This window comes from Canis aureus, chromosome 18, assembly GCF_053574225.1.
Source record: "Canis aureus isolate CA01 chromosome 18, VMU_Caureus_v.1.0, whole genome shotgun sequence".
NCBI classification, from domain to species: Eukaryota; Metazoa; Chordata; class Mammalia; order Carnivora; family Canidae; genus Canis; species Canis aureus.
Window position 1 is genome coordinate 31,461,061 of NC_135628.1, and position 13,497 is coordinate 31,474,557.

The window sequence follows — 13,497 nt, forward strand, 5'->3', positions numbered from 1 at the left end:
AGTGTCGTGCACATGTACATATGTGTGTACATATACACACATGGGTCTATTTAAGAGGGGTTGTTCATGGTTATCTAGTCTATTACAAAACAAGAACATGAATACAAGCTATTGCTAGAGCAAATTAAGTTAGTTATTAAGAAGTATTCTTGTCTTTAGAGGTTTTGAGAACTTCGTTAAGTTCTAAATTCAGCACACCTTCAACTTATGTGAGAATAAGCTGGAAATAAATCAGGGCAGAGAATGAACAACCAATAAGGAGAGAAAGGGAGAGTCCACAGACAGCAGTAACCAGTAGGTTTCACCAGAATTTCTAGCTGACAGAAATACCGATGCTTGACATCACAGTGGATACTATGCATGGAAGACAAGAACCAACAAGGGCCATGTGTATATCAAGATACCCTGCATTTAAGCTTATAAACACACTCCTTAATAGCTTTTTGCTTTTGCACACATTTTATAAAGTAGACATGATTATTTACTGGCTTACATTTGTATCGCCCCAATGCATTATCTTACACACATGGCTCAAAACTATCATTTTTATCTGTGTTCCGATGGGTTACACATACGAATGATTTCCCTTTTAATATTCACGGGCTTTCCCCCTTCCCTTCTTACTTTATCCTCATCCATCCTCCAGTCACCTGCTCCCAGGTTACCAAGTTAGAATGCAGAAATAGAGTGTGCAGCTTTTAGAATTGCTAGAAGTGGGTTAGGCAAGTGGTTGGTGAACAATGACCCATCAAGGACTATAGTTAGCAAGAGGGTGGGGAGACAGGTCTCAAGTTTCCCGTTGAAGGGGAAATGTGTCCTGAATGGTAGTAATTGCGGTGAATCAAGCTTAATGTCTCAACATCAGCCACTCATACCTGCACAGTCTCCACCCTCGTCCTATAACTGGTCCAGCAGTTAAATAGCTGTAACACACTGTCTCTCTCCGCGTCCTTCTCCCAGAGCTCCAACAGCAATAGTAGCAACAGCAGCTGTAGAAGCGGCAGCTAGAGATAGGCAGGGCTGTTGCTTGCAGCCGCGCAGATTGCCTCCTCCTCACCACACGCACACACATACACACACGCACTGCACAGATTTCCAATACCAGCGCATCTTGGTATAAATGAAGGACTCAAAGAGATGAGAGAGGAGCATGAGTCATGGACAACAGGTATTTTATCCCTGACAAAGCCCGTTTCCTTCTGATGCTTACTGGTATGGGTAATACGATAACCATTTGTGATGCCTGTAGCCCGGGGGGGAGACTGGAGGTGGCCGCGCAGAGGAGGGGAGACGGGAGTGCGAGGTGGGGAACGAGGATGCCAGGGATGACTTTCAGGCTCCGGAAACCTACATCTCTCCAGCCTCCGCTGTTTTTGAGTTGCAAATTGTCGGGGACTGGTGGGCTGCAGGCAGCCTGTGCTGCTGCCTGGGAGTCGATTTCCATCTTTCAGACACTAGTTAGAATGGGCCGTGCGTGGTGGAAGGGGGTGGAAGTCGAGGGGAGGAGATGCTGCGAGCGGAGTTCTTGACGCTCCACTCCTCCGGGAAGCCGAGCCGTGTGGCCGCCTTCCTCCCGAGCAGGGAGCGTGTGAGCTGGAAGGGATCCTGAGAGCTGGCTGGTCCCAGGTCCCCTCCGGAAAAGCGGCTGCCCTCGCTTCGGAGATGCGCCCAGCCTTCGCCTGCATCACACTGCAGTAAGTTCAACTCGACACGGTTGGCAGTTCGAGTGGCTTCTGGGTTTGTGCTGCGGGGGAAGGGAGACTGAGAAGAAATGGCGAGGAAAGTTAGAAAAAGCAGAGCTTGGAATTCTCTCCTTGAGATGCCAAATCGGTTTGTGTCTCTGACTCCCGTCCTAGTTACGCTATAGTTGGTGTCCTCTGGGTTATTTGCTGACCGATGGATGCCCCTCGTCGGTTAGGTATGCAGAAGGCGCTTTGTCCGTTGTGATCTTAGGCAACAAAACTGGTAAATGTGTCCTACATTTAATTACAAGAAGGAGCTCCTGAAAGTTGGTGACGGATGGCAGTTTGCCTTTGCAAAAGAAAATTCATGTAGAGGTCAGCTTAGACTTGCAAATGCCCAGCTAATTGTTACAAGTTTCCTTGCAGATTTATTCCTAATCTGCAAAACAAAGAAGCAATCCAACAAACAAAAACGAAGGTCTTTGATTTACTTTATTAAAATAAAATGTGCTGTAGGTCTCTAGATGACTCTAGGCAACCGCCTAGGCGACACTGATGATATGATAAACATTCAAATACTCTTTAGTGGGTGGAAGTTCTGGATTCCCCCAGTCTCTTACTACTGCAATCATCTTCTCCACTTGCTAAGCAGTCCCTTCCTTGTGATTTCAGAGTGGGTTTGTTTGTTTGTGTGTTTAACAGAGATGGCTTTATACTTAGAACCAAGCAGCATTGTGGTCCCTGGCAAAAAAAAAAAAAAAAAAAAAAAATGAAGGCTAAAAAACTTTTGAAAAACTACTTCAACCGGTTGCTCAAATTGTAGATAACCAACTCTTAAGAAGAGGTGAAAACAGGTCAGCGACAGGCAGTCCATTGTAAAGCAAATGACCAAATAAATGTGAATGCAGGCAGAATAACTAAAGGCCTCTTTTAGAGGGAATCCAGAAATAATTAGTCTAAGAACCTTAATATATGTCTAACCGGGTCCTCCTTTACACTGAGCAGGATTTTTTTTTTTTTTTAATGAAGAAAAAAAGAAGGAATTTCTCAAGCAGAAAGGACATGTTGCACAAACATATTAGACTTAGTTGCAGGATCACCGGAAAAATTATTGTATTACTCTCGTTTTCTCCAAGAAAGATTAATGAAAAAACAGAGAGTACTCAAAACAGAATCCAGAATTTTTAAGCTGGACTCTTCCATATGCTGCATAAATTCTATAGGACAAAGGTATCAAAACTTGTGAAACAACTATTGTGAAATGCAAAATAATTCTGAAATTCTCCATCAGTAGAAAAGAGGAAACTAAGAATCACTCTTATCCAGTTATTTCAGTTTTTAATTGTGTTACTCCTTCTCGAATCCACCTAATCTTCATTATTTTATTAAGAAATAAAACATATCCTGAATGTAATTTGTACTACTTTACCTACTCATCTCAGGGATGACCAGATAAAATATTTTTGTTATTATGGAAATACCCAATTATTGGAGGTAACCTATTCCATACACGCATATTTCTTGGTGCCAAACTATGCATGAGTTTGTAAATCACTGAGTAAGATATAATCAGGAAGATATATTGTGATGATAGTGCATGCATGAGTGTGGTTGAAAACTTTAAAAAAGCCATAAAAAAGAAAAAGGAAGTGTCTATACAAAGACTAATATGATTGGAGCCACAGTGTAAGCAACTCTAGAATAGGTCATTACTTGAACTTCAAGTATTAGCTAAAGAGAAGAAAAATCAGACTGAGAGTCTAAATGGAATTGAATTGAATAGGGATTTGTCGGAATATCTTTTAAGATGGAAACATAGATAGACAAAGTCGAGTTTTGGGAATACCTTTGCTTAATAATTTGGTTAATCTCACTATAAACCTCATGTTTATACACAATGGACAGCTCATGTTATGTCTGAGAAGATTTTCAAAAGTAATTTTGAGATAAAGCAATCATTTTAAGGTTTAAACCATTGGTGAGTTTTGCTGAGAAAAGTGTCTGAACTAGGCACGTATCCTATGACTCATGCTTTCCTTGCACACTACAGAAAGAAGGAAGAGTTGTAGCCAGACAAGCCAAAGATAGCTTCTTGCCCCTCAGTCTAGTTTGGCCTGCTAATAATGACTGTGATGTTGATATAGGCTTGAAATGACATATTGAGAGTATTCTTTACTAGATGCTTCCCCGCACACACTCCACCCCCCTCCCAGGCTGGCCTCAGGAACAGAATTGTACTTATGTACGCATGATGTTGTTGCAATATTCTCTTAAGGGTAATACTTCTAGCCTAGGAGCATCTGCCTGGAGGAGGATCTAGGCAAGAATTTGAACCCTCTTCGTATTGCTCCTTTCCCATTCATGACATTTTCTCTCTTAAAACACCAACACAAAATCTGACCTCAAGTAAGAATCCTATGTATTTGTGCACCCTTAGGTATTGATTATGAATAATCAATCTACCTCTTTATAGCTCCTTGATTTATTTGCATGTATGATTTATTCACCATATAGCACATGAATAGCTCACAATTATTATAAGTACACAAATGGCAGGTACTAGATTAAGTACTTTGAAAATGTCTTCTCATTTTTGGGATAACAGCTACAGTAGAGATGGCATTTTCTCCCTCTTATAAGAAACTAAACCACAGAACAAATAAGCAAATTACCTAAAGGAGCATATTTAATAAATGGGGGGCTAATGATTAGCTCTTAATCACTTTGCCCCTTTGTTTTATTATAATGGTACTCTACCATGTTCTAGTGGAGTGAGCTTGTTGAGAGTGTTTGAGAAATTATAACAATCAGGAGAGAACTCCCTATTCTACTGATAACCAAGATTGGAGCTACCCAAATTAAAACCTGAACTGACCCCAAATCCAAACAAGGTGTATTCAATCATTCTAATTTCAGTGTTCTGCTCTGGCTTCATAAACCATGGGAATGAAGTTGGGGACATCTTTGCCAGGAAGGAAAATGATGGACTTAATATGGGAGGAGAGAAGTTGGAAGACCCAAAAACCAGGTGGAGAAAAAGAAAATAAGAGGAGGCTTATCATGGTAGAAGACTGGTATGAGAAATTTTCCAGACACTGTGTCCTGAGGGAGGCTAAAAAACAAACTCTTTGGACTGCATGGGGGGTAGATAGATAAAGCACAAATTTAAAACATCTCTTTAAGTAGCTGTAAGGTCTGATTATAAAAATCAGATTAGGCTTGTCTTCAGATAATCTTTACACATTTTTTTTTTAAGAGTAAAAATGAGGATTCAAAGGAAAGTGAGGAGAAATGCCTGATGATGACCAAAGAGGTAAAACAGTGTGTGGGAATATCATGGATTCTTGCATAATCACTTTCTGAAAATTTGCCAGGAAATGAAAGGCCATCTTTAACTGATGAGGATAAAAACAAAATGGTTCATTTAGGTAAAATCTGAAGTGTTAAGGAGAATACCGTGATTACTGTCACTTGTCTTCTTATCACAAAAGACAAACACTAACAAGGAAAGAATAAAATGAAAATGTTATGGGCATAACGCCAAACAATATTTTAAGATTGGTCTTTCTCAGCATGCTAAATTTAAACAGCTGAAATTCTTTTTTAAGTATTATCTGAGTCAACAATTTGAAATGAAGGATTTGCCTTGAACAGGGAATCTGTATTGCATTGTAAGTTTGAAACACAATGTCCTTGACTCAGTTATTTTTTGTTGGCAATATGCCAATCACTCCAGAGCAAGGAGCACAAAAATTATTACCTTCAAAATTGGAGTATAAATATATCTGCTCCGTAAGGAAAGTTGACGAACTTTGATGGAGCTCTGCAAATACATTTACATTGTCAGCCCGGATTCTTTGTCTTGTCTCTTGTCACTTGTGATGCTGCAGTTTTAGGTTAGGAATAGAGTTGGGAAAATCATCATCGAGGGTTGATTTTTGAACTTGGCTCTCTTCCCCTTATAGTCCAAAAATAATGACAGGAGCTTTTGTTGCATGCTTGCCACATACCAGTTGCTTGTATAAGCCTCTTGCGCATTTAATTTTGACAATACCCTTATAGGATAATCCTATTATCATCTTCATTCCCATTTTATAAAAGAAAAACTGAGGCACAAGAGGGATAAAAGACATACTCACAGTTAGGAATTAGTAGTTATGGAGCTAGGATATGAACCAGAAATCTAGCTCGAGAGCCCATGCTTTTAACCCAAGGGCTCCATGTCCACTTATTAAGTGTTATTGACTTTTTATAACCCTCTGCAATTCATGCCATTTTTTTACCTCCTTAGTCTCTGTTTATACCTGTCTCTCTCTATGATTTCTTTCTTGACACTCATATTCTGCTATCCTTACTCCATTAGTACTTCACCTCATGATGGGTCTTTAAGCTTTTGCTCTAGCATCCCAAACTTCCAGGATTCTGTTTGGATGCTACCACTAGCTCAGCTGTCCTTTTCTGTTGTTCCACTGAGACTGGTGCTTTCTTTTATCGTTGAGTAGGTCACAAGGGTTGGAATAATCTATTATCTACTTTGAGGGAGGAAACCAAGCCTTACTTAACTTCGGAATGTAAGTGCTGAGCATTATGTCTAATATAATATTAAAACTCAAAAGACAATGGAATTCAAAGCTCTAATCTAATTCCCTGAAGGGATCCAAAGTTCCAATTCCACAGTCTTTGCCCCTAAAATGACTAGAGAATGGTCTTTCAAATCCCAAGTTACAGGTCTGAGCCAGATAGCAAATTTTAATTAGTTGAACTCATAATTTGCATAAAATTACTCAAAAGGCATTTACCGCCCCCTGTGGTAGTGCATATTTAGAATACAGGAGACAATATGTTGGAATATGACACAGTGCTTATTCAAGACCACAATATTGACATTTGTAATGATACCTAATTTCTGGTACTAATGTATCTTGAGGAGGGAAAAAACAAATATTATTAGAATAAATGATTCATCAAAGATATTTTGCTTTTTTCAACCAATAGAATGAAGTTGTAAAAAGGTGCTTTTGAAAAATTGTTTCTTGAATTCTCATTTTCCTTGAGGAAAAGTCCTGAGAAGATTTTGATTTAGTCATAGCTAATGAATATTAAGTCATATCAGGAACAGACATTAGAAAGCTGACTACTGGTAGAGAAACATGAAAAAAATGAATAGTGGGAAAATCAATTCCTACTCTCCCTCCCGCAAGGAAGCATTTTCAGTTTATGGGATAATTTGGATCTTACTAATGATTTGTAAATTTCTTTCATTAAGTATTTAAACATTATAACAATGTGAACTGGATGGGCATAGCCATAGGGCTTTCCAAGCATAGTATTGTTTTATTAAAGTATCATCTTAGGTCAAATAATTCTATTTTATTCTTTTTTTTCTTACTTTACTCTCTTTCTAATCCACACAAATCGGTTGTCAAATATACAGTTGTAACCAGGGAAGAACATATTTGATGAGATGTGGAGATGTATGATAGCGATTTAAGATCCCTTTGGAGTTTCATCAAAAAAATTATCTGAGGATGAGAATACCCCAGTGAAATAGCTGGGTCTTCCATTATAACATTTCTTTTTCTTTATAGTAACTTGGCTTATATCATATTTTGATTATTTGTGATGATGGAATTGTGGTTAAAGATGTGGAGAAATCAACTCCATGTAACATTTTTCGATATGCAAAGATGCTCATTTGAATTTCATCATTTCCTTCTTAGGCACTGTGATATAGGGGTTAACATTTATTCTTTGCATTCAAATGGCTTGGCCTCAAATCTTTACTACTTGGATGACCTTAAGCAAGTAACTTAAATTCTATGGTTTATATTTCTCTTTGTAAAATAGGGATAATGAAAATAATATCCACTTCATGGAATTATATGATTTAATCATGTGTGTAACAGGCTTAGAATGGAAGGAACATAATAAATACTAAAAAATATTAGCTATTACTATTTTCTGGTTGATATGGTCTCAGGTAAAAAGTAAAGAACTAATAGCAAAGCAAATGTGCTAAATAAAATAGAAATCTAAAAAGCTGTTTTCATTTTAGTTTTATATTAATAAAATATGAAACTCATAAAATCTACCAAATGTTATAAAAAACACCCTCTTTAAAGGGTCAGCCTTACTTACAATTTTGCCCAAATGGTTTTTATTGAATTATTAAAAAAAGGGTAAGTGGTAACAAAGATAAATTAGATAACACATGCAAATACTTCCAGGAGAATGGCTGGCATACAATCAATCTAAGAAATTTTAATTCTTGTCCCTTTAGCTATCACCATAATGCTAGGCTTTTCTTTTTCTTCCTCTGACAATCTTAAGAGGTAGTCACTCCTAAGAGGTGATAGCTATCATCCATTCAGTGTACAAACTGATATTCGATTTTCATCTATATAGACTCTTTTCCCATTTGTACTTATGCAGATTGGAAAAATAGGACCTCTTATGTGAGGAAATCTGTTATTACCTAGATTGACTCCTTTTTTGAGTCATATGAGTCATATGAACTGGAAAGGAGGAAGAAATAGAGGTACTATGGAAGAGCATTACAGGATTCTTGACCTGAAAACAGAACTTCAAGCACAAGAGATGAGTTTGTAGTTTACTCAGCGACTTGTTTTGCTGAGACAGAGAATGTAAGAAAATGTTTTTTCCTGGGCTTTTGACCAAGGAATCCCTTCACTGGTTATTTAATGAAAAAAATAAAGACTGGGGAATTCTTAGTCGCCTGCCTTTCTTAGTGTTGTATTTTAGGGATTGTAAGTAATGCTCAGCTACTCCTGGGAAATTTTAAGGTTCATATGAATAAACACAGTTATTAAAACTATCTTAAGAAATGGAATTACTGACACCATGATACAGTGCTTTATTTTATTTCATTCTTTAGTCCTGGATAGGCTACTTTGTTTCGGGCAACATGCCAGGCTCAGGAAAGGAAAGAGTAAAATAAGGGACAGACTCCTACTGTACTGAAGGTACCTCAGTGAAAGAGAAAGACAGAAGCAGACACACCTAAACAAGGAAGCAAATACATGATTTATTGTTGTTATATTAAGTATTATGAAAGAAACAAAGAACTGAAATAGAGAACAGAGGTCCTGTTTACTAGGGAACAAACCGGTTTCAAAACTCATGAGAACCACTTCCACACACCTCCCCTCCATTATCCTTTTTTTCATTATAGAACAAGTTTCTGGTGTTGACAGTGAGCAGAAGAGGATTATACACCTGAAGTAATCCTAAAACCAAGACAGATGAACTCATGGTGAATCAGAATTTTAGAATTATTGAGCAAAACATTTTAATTCAGTAAGAAACATGACTCCCACATTGCTTTTCCCTTTACCTTTCTATTACAGGATTATTACGCTTGTGGCAGCTTTTAAAGATTAGAAAAATGCAAGGACTTAATGTTGCTTAGAAACTTGTGTCGCCTGTCATTTTGGGTTGCACATAAACAACTTGTAACTTCCCCACACTTGTCCCAAATTACTAGAATTGAGAAAGAGCACACAAGCTGATGAGTCACTTTGCTATCCTGTTGTTCTTAATAAGAGTTCTGGTTACCAGGATGGGTGCTTTATCGTTACATAATGTTATTTGCCACCCCATATGTCAGAACTTTCTATTTGGCAAATAGAGTTTCCTTCCCTGTCGCCCACTGAAGAAAGCATAGCATAACAGCTATTCAGGGCAGAAGTATTGTTGTGTTTGGGTTCCTGGTTTTGAATGTACTCTAAACTCTATCAGACTACATAGTGAAGGTGAAGTGGTAAAGGTTTTTGACCTTCACGTGGAAATTTTACTTCAGAACTTCTAATGCTTCTATCATTCAAGCTACTTGCATAACTTCTTGCTGGTACTTTGAGTGTTCAGGTAATTATATTATCTTTGTTAGAATACTTTCAAAGGAAAACAAAACAAAACAATGATTTCAATGAGACTATAATAATATTGCTATTCTTTATGGTTAGATGGTGTTTTCTAATTCTTAAAATTAGAAACATTATAAAAGAGAAAACAATAAGATTCTGTTGGATTTAGCATATAAGTCAATAGTATGGGAGTATTGTATTGATCAAAATTTTTTTCTGCACTATGAAGTTTCAAAGCTGTATTGAAGGAATTAACACCTGTGTCTTACCTTAGGGGAGAGTCCTGGAAAAAGAGAGTAAGCACACCCTCTGTTTCTTTAACATTTGTTTTGCTGATCCTAATTAGTTAAAATCCAAACTATGTTAAGACATAAGGAAAAATTGTTTGGTGAATGCTATTATGTGTGTTAAAAGAAGAAAAGAGCAAGAAAGCTTTCCTTATCTAAACATTAAACAAAGTTAAATACTTTTCTATTTTAAGGACTTCTTATAGTTCTTCAAATTCAAGTGTGTGTTGGAATCTCTAGGAGTAGGATTCAGTACAAATTTCCCTGATTTTAATCACAGAATCCCTCCTTTTGGGAGCATCTATTAATATCTCTTTGAAAACCTCAGAATGTAGTTTACTGGCCTTTTGGCATTCAATTATTCATTTAAAAAAGTTTTAAGCATCTCTTGTACATAAGAGAAGTAAGTTCTGGAAAAAAGATTATGAATAGAACCTGGCCTGACATTAAGTAGCTTCTAATTTGGGGATTAAGGGAAGACACATGGGTGTAGAAATTATAACACCGTTCTAGAAGATAGATGAGCAGGAAGTACCTAGTAGGCTGCTATAGAAGATGAAAGTAAGAGAATAAGAAATTCGTTACAGATAATTTAGAATTTGAGTTGGGTCTTGAGGGAAAGTAGAAATTTTTTTTTGTAAAGACAATAAAAACACTTATAAAGATATATTCAGAGATCATGATTCTCTTACTCTTATGTGAAAACTAGTACTCTTTTCATTCATCCAAGCATAACTCTTGAGTGAATAGGTGGCTAACATGAATAAAGAAATTGGAGAGCAAACTGGGAAAAAGATACAAATTTGGTGATACGGATAGTAATTGATTTCTTTGAGGTAGATACAAATCCCTGTGAAAACAATGTAGGGTGAGAAAAAGATAACTTTAGGAACAAATCTTGATGAATTTTAACAGTTTTAGAGTATCAGAATAGATACAATATCAAAAGTGAAAATGAGTTGTCACAGAGGAGGAAGACAATAGCAGAAATCTGTGGTCTTCCAAAGACTAGGAAAAACATCCTGTAAGAAAGATAAAGTAATCATCACTGCCAGATGTTGCTGAGAGGTTGCGATCAGGAATAAAAAATAACCATTGGATTTGAACACAGGGAGATCATTGGTGATTTCAGCTAAAGATGTGTTGCCATGGTGATTGGGGTGAAACCCAGGTGAAAATGTGTTAAGGAGTGAGTAGGAGCTCAGGAAAAGGAGGCCGGGAGTGACTCATTGAAAAAGTTTGTGTATGAAGGTTTGAAAAAAAAAAAATAGAGTTGTTTCTGGAGATTAACGGAAGTTTAAAGGAGCTTTTCTAAGATGGCAGGTTTTTTTTTTTTAAGATTTTATTTATTTATTCATGAGAGATACAGAGAGGAAGAGAGAGCCAGAGACACAGGCAGAGGGAGAAGCAGGCTCCATGCAGGGAACCTGATGTGGGACACTATGCCAGGTCTCCAGGATCAGGCCCTGGAGATGGCGCTAAACCGCTGAGCCACCCGGGCTGCCCAGATGGCAGTTTTTGAGCACGTTTAGATATCTATGAGAAGTCTAAGTGATTAAAAATTGTGCTCTCCTTGGGTTGCCTGAGTGGCTCAATCAGTTAAGTGTAGGCTCTTGATTTTGGTTCATGTCATGATCTCAGGGTCATGAGATCTAGCCTGTGTGGGGTTTGGGGCTCTGTGCTGGGCATGGAGCCTGCTAAAATGCTCTCTTTACTTTTTCCTCTGCCCCTTCCCTGGTCTCACACTCCTCTAAAAGAAAGAAAGGAAAGAAAGAAAGAAAGAAAGAAAGAAAGAAAGAAAGAAAGAGAGAGAGAGAGAGAGAGAAAGGAAGGAAGGAAGGAAGGAAGAAAGAAAGAAAGAAAGAAAGAAAGAAAGAAAGAAAGAAAGAAAGAAAGAAAGAAAAAGAAAAGTAAAAGTGTACTCCCCTCTTTTTGATTGGGATTGGGTATGTGATCCCTGCCCCCATAATGTATTGAGGTAGGGAGAAAGGATCCCTCTGTACCAAGTCTTTGGTACCTATGGATTTCAGTCCACCAGTTATATCCTCAAGTACCAGGACACAGGTTACAAAAACATAAGATTTAGAAAAGTAAAGAGATTTTTAAAAAGATTTTATTTTATTTTATTTTTTATAAAGATTTTATTTATTTATTCATGAGAGACAGAGAAAGAGAGAGAGGCAGAGGCACAGGCAGAGGGAGAAGCAGGCTCCATGCAGGGAGCCCGATGTGGAACTCAAATCCGGGTCCCCAGGATCATGCCCTGGGCTGTAAGGCAGCGCTAAACCGCTGAGCCACCCGGGCTACCCTTAAGATTTTATTTATTCATGAGCAACACAGAGAGAGAAGCAGAGACGTAGGCAGAGGGAGAAGCAGGCTCCCCTCGGGAAGCCCAATGTGGGATTCAATCCCGGGACTCCAGGATCACACCCTGAGCCGAAGGCAGACACTCAACGACTAAGCCACCCAGGTGTTCCAGTAAAGGGACGTTTGATGGAAACCTAAAAATGTGGATTTGAATAGGTTCCAAGACATGGAGTTTGAGTTGACTTTGACCAGCCATAATAAATCTATAGAGAAAGAGGAGAGAAGGGAGAGAAGGGAGAAATCTGAATAGGTAGATAGGCTTTGTAGTGCTAAATTGAGGATAATTTTGGAATTCAAATTCCCTTGGCAGAATTTGAACAAAGTGGAGAAAGTTTGAAGTTTTTGGACAAGGTTGGAGAAATTATTGACCAGAGTCATCTGCTAGGATCTGGGTAATATTGGGGGAAAGGGTGTTTGAGTAGATGGTCCTGACTTTACAAAGATAACACTTAACATCAGTATGTGATTCCTTTTAACTGGGGATGTGGCATTAGAAAATATAGAGCTCATCCAAGATGTATTGTTTTATTTCATTTTACCTCTTATTTTTATTTTTATTATTATTTTTAAATGATTTCTGTTGCTTGCTTTTTAAAAATATTTAATTTATTTATTCATGAGAGACACAGAGAGAGAAGCAGAAACATAAGCAGAGGGAGAGGCAGACCCCAGGATCATGACCTGAGCCAAAGGCACTCTCAAATGCTGAGCAACCCAGGTGCCCTCCTTTTGCCTTTTATATTGTTATCACCTACCGTCTCATTATCATCTGTCATCTTCTTTATCACTTCTTCAGATTTAGAAATTCGGGTGTTGATTTTCCTTTGTCTTATCTCCTGTTATCATTATGATTAATTAAAGTAGATAGGTTGGCAAGTCAGCTAGTAGCCTACAGAAATTCTTAACTACCTTACCTTCATTGGCATCCTATTCCATTCCACACTAACCATTGGTCAATGACCCTTCTGAATCTTGATATCTGAAAGTTCTCATCTTTAAAATCATGAATTACAAAACAATAACCACTTCATTCTCTCCACCTCCCACCACTCTCCAGTGTCTTGACACACCTTGTTTTCTTCGTGACTCTCTATTCATTTTACCATCTTCTTGCTATCCAGGCAAGACCTAGTGTACAACTTAAATAATTCATTTGCCCAATTCTTCATTTCTTTGTACTGTTCCTTCCATTTCACACCTGGAAAAATCCTTACCCTTTCTTAATTGAGCAGTTTGGCTTTCCCTTTCACTTTTTCAATGCTATTGAAAATCCCAAAA

At 37.8% G+C, this 13,497-nt stretch overlaps 1 protein-coding gene and 1 non-coding gene across 9 annotated transcripts in view; both read left to right on the forward strand.

Moving 5' to 3' along the window:
• Positions 1-937: 937 nt before the first annotated feature.
• The window catches only part of DGKB (diacylglycerol kinase beta), a 695,680-nt gene continuing 683,120 nt past the window's right edge, over positions 938-13,497 (forward strand). For 6 of the 8 annotated variants that reach the window (XM_077856707.1, XM_077856709.1, XM_077856712.1 and 3 more), the window contains exon 1: positions 939-1,168. The gene's annotated coding sequence lies outside the window, so the exon portion shown is untranslated. Of the gene's footprint in view, positions 1,169-1,323; positions 1,695-13,497 lie in introns of those variants that run through there. The other 2 variants (XM_077856714.1, XM_077856708.1) reach the window with 2 other exon arrangements.
• Positions 11,778-11,916, forward strand: LOC144289224 (small nucleolar RNA SNORA57). Its single transcript, XR_013357216.1, has one exon. It is a non-coding gene; the product is annotated as a small nucleolar RNA SNORA57 (small nucleolar RNA).